At 41.7% G+C, this 3,764-nt stretch overlaps 1 long non-coding RNA gene across 1 annotated transcript; it reads left to right on the top strand.

Annotated features, from left to right (window-relative positions):
• Positions 1-221: 221 nt before the first annotated feature.
• Positions 222-2,679, top strand: LOC148315780 (uncharacterized). The gene is made up of 3 exons (XR_015840586.1): positions 222-314; positions 2,063-2,164; positions 2,257-2,679. It is a non-coding gene; the product is annotated as an uncharacterized LOC148315780 (long non-coding RNA).
• The last annotated feature ends 1,085 nt before the right edge of the window (positions 2,680-3,764 follow it).

The raw sequence follows: 3,764 nt of genomic DNA, 5'->3' as shown, positions 1-3,764 counted from the left end.
GGTCAGCCAGTTTACACGGTGAGGTCTGTTTTGGACGGTAAGCGTTGGGGCCGAGGGTTGCAGTAGTTGGTTGACTGGGAGGGTTATGGTCCTCAGGAGCATTCTTGGGCCCCCCGCTCCTGGATCCTTGATCCGTCCCTCATTCGGGACTTCCACTCTCTCCATTTTAATGCGCCAGGTATACCTCCAGGGGATGTCTGTTGAGGGGGTGGTACTGTCATGTTCAGTGACTAACCTTTGTCTTTCCCAGTCCCTGGGCCTGGTGGATGGGCAGAGCCTCCAGTACACACCTGCTTGTCATCCAAATCAGCTAGGTATAAAGGTGCTGGAGAAGTAGAAGCTAGTCGCTGGAATATTGTTGCTGCTTAACTGGTTCTGTTTGTTAATTGTGTGCGTCTGTCTTTGCCAATTTACTTATTCCCACGTAAGTAAATTCCGGTTTTAGTATTTCCTGTCTTTGTTGCATTTGTTTGTCCTATCTTGTGTAGTTAGGACTTATTTTTGTTTTGTTTTTAGTCACCTGTCTTTCTCCCAATTGGGCTGAGTTCTTTTGTTTGTTTGAATGAATGGAACGGAAGCGCAGTGCTTCCGTTACATTGTTTCCGTTAGTGTTTTTGTTACATGTACCAGCGTTTAGCTTCCACTGTGCTCCGCCCATCCACGTGCGTTAGTTTTGTTTCCGCATTAGCCTCATGGTGATGTAGTTATTGTTTTGATTAGTTTGCATTAATTTCTTGCTCATGTTCACATGCTCTGTTGTTTGAATGAAGTTTCTGTATTTGCTCACATTTGTTTTTTGGTTCTGCTTTGGGGTCTAAAATTCTGTGGCCACGATCGTGACAGTGTGACTACAGCAATCTCTTCATTTATACTTTTTGTCATTGCAAAAACAGCACCACGAAATCATTGGATCCTTTCTAATCAGCTACCACTGTACAAGTCAAGTCAGGACTACACCCCAGAAAAATTGACATTTTCCTCCCACCTAAAGTGTTTTAATTTGGTCCAGTTCAGTTAAGTCACTGAATTTACACTTCAATGCAATAGTTTGACGATTAATATGAATACACAAGCAAAATAGTTTTAACCTAATATCAGATAAGCGTGAGAATGATTAAATTTATGAATTTTATGATAAACGAGCCCAACGAAAGTAAATTAGTATTGAAGTAACTATACCATAATTGCGTAATTATTTTTTCTTTCTTCATTATTATTGTTGCTGACGAGTTATTAAATACCTAATATTGAAAGCACATTGATGCCAACCAAATTTTTTAATATAAAACAATAAATACGTAAGTAAATCACACAAACATCGCCAAAAAAGCCTAATGCAAGATCTAACGTTGAGTGCAGGTCATCTTTAGTTAATGTTAGCTAACTCTAACGTTCCTGAAAATAAAATGAATACGCACAGCGCACAGACATAATTTATCTTCTTTTTCCTTTGTTTTTCCGCACCCATCAGTCTTTTTGACATTTTGCACGTTGCCCCGCGGACTAATCATCGCAAAGTGAGATGTAGCGTCATTAATTGGTTTGCCATAAATGGAGCACACGTTGTGCGTGCGCATTAGTGATAGGATGTCTTAGCAATGGGTTACCAGATCAGAGCCCTTTGGTGAAGTCGGGGCCCTACCCGGCTGCATAATTGGCGTATAGGCCCTGATGACATGAGTGTCCCTACAAGCAACTATTGTTTTGATTTCAACTCACCGCTGATTAAGGCCTGGCCATCACTCTAAATTTAATTGTGATTTCAATTTGGTATTTTCACCATCTTAAAAACATTTGAATACAGGAGTGCCCAACCAGTCAATGCAGTCAACGGGTGGACTGCTCCCAAGTTGACTGCAAGAGGTACAGAAAGAGGGGGGAAAATGTTTTGTTTTTATATTGTGCCTTAGAATTCTATATTTTGTGTGAATGTGCATGACAGCAGGCTCATATTGCTTCCAGTCATTTGCTTTGTCTGAGACAAAATGTTTGTGAACAAACATCTATATTTTGATTGGTTGTGTGGCACTGTCTTATTTATTACTTTTTATGTTTTCTCCAGGCTTTGAGCAACCCTTCTGTCAACATGAGCAAAGATGTTGTCATCTTGTGTCTGATTTTGTACCTCTGGGAATGAGCTGGTCAGCTCTTTAAAGAGTATTATGTAAGTTGAAATACATTAATCCATTTGTCTTTTTGGACCATCTTTAACTGTGTAGTGTGTAATGTCTAAAATACAAAATGATCTGATTTTAGGGTGCAGTTGACGACTGTGGCACAGGACCTCCCTCTACAAGTGCTAAAAGTCTTCGGCAAAGAGAAAAATCTGCCATAAGGTAGAGAGAAGATTGGCATCAGAGTAAATGGATGCATGTTTTTGCAATGTGCGAGGAAACTGGAGAACTCCTAGAAAACTACGAAGGCTTGGGAGAACATGCAAACTCTACACAGGAAGGCCGGAGCCGGAATCGATCCCACAACCTCTGCATTGTGAGACCATCGTGCTCACAAGTCGCCCACCGTGGCGGCCGTCCATTATAAATGCCATCCCACCATCCATTACCTGTATGGCTTCTCCTCACAAGGGTTGCGGGGGGTGCTGGAGCCTATCCCAGCTATCTTGGGGCAGTAGGTGGGGTACACCCTGAACTGGTTGCCAGCCAATCGCAGGTCACACAAAGACAAACAACCATCCGCGCTCACACTCACACCAATTTAGGGTGTCCAAACAACCTGCCATGCATGTGTTTGGAATGTGGGAGGAAACCGGAGTACCCAAGCAGGCGTGTGGGAAACATGCAAACTCCAAACAGGAAAACCGGAATCAATCCCACGACCTCTGCATTGCTAACAAGTCGCCCACCATGCATCCCTGCTAAATAAATGATTAATTTTTACATTTTAGGATTTGAAAGCGATCTTGTGTTCATGACAGCATTTTCAACAGTGTGGGTGTTTGTATGAAAGCATTTCACTTATGTATGGGCATGAGCATGTTTCAGTTGTTTATGAATAACAATAATTTCACAATTGTGCATGAGCGCCTTTCACTGGTGTGTATGAGAATGTTTCACCTATGTGTATGAGCGCATTTGACGAGTGTATGAGCAACAACTATTTCACTAGTGTGTATGAGAGCGTTTCACTCGTATGTATGATAGCGTTTCATAAGTATGCATGAGGAACAACAATGTCACTGGTGTGTAAGAGTGCATTTCAGAAGTGTGAAGTGTGAAGCGATTCCTGACTTTTGTCCCTAACGGCACCTCATACTCCCCATCTCCCGCTCACTTCTCCTGACCCTATGAGCCATCCCCGTTGCTACTACATGGAGATTTGATGTGGTTTTTTGTTTTTTTTTGGTATTAGCTTCTTCAACATCGCTTCTGATTCTCATCTCTTCTCTGGCGCTCGTCTCCGCCTGTCTGATTTGAAGTCGACCTCAGAATTTGCACTATTTTGACATGACTTCTGTGGTAATCACTACTGACATATTGTGTCATTTGCTCAATAATATATTAAAATTATTACAAATAATAAAAATGGGTCAGGTGCCGAGCTCTGGCTTCATATCTTTAAAAGTGGGCTTCTCAAATCTGTTACTAATGGCCTCTAAATCAGCTGTGGTAGAGAAGGGGCTAATTAGACCTTATGGCATCTTAATTTGGTCAAGTCTTGTACCCATTTTCAAGGCCAGCGACTATTGCTTTAGCTATATACAAGAAAAGGATTACTCTGAATATACACAACAACAAATCCCAGAT

This window comes from Idiotropiscis lumnitzeri, unplaced genomic scaffold (assembly GCF_059441095.1).
Source record: "Idiotropiscis lumnitzeri isolate Australia: NSW breed Sydney's pygmy pipehorse unplaced genomic scaffold, RoL_Ilum_1.0 HiC_scaffold_40, whole genome shotgun sequence".
NCBI classification, from domain to species: domain Eukaryota; kingdom Metazoa; phylum Chordata; class Actinopteri; order Syngnathiformes; family Syngnathidae; genus Idiotropiscis; species Idiotropiscis lumnitzeri.
This window is presented reverse-complemented; position numbering and strand designations above follow the sequence as displayed.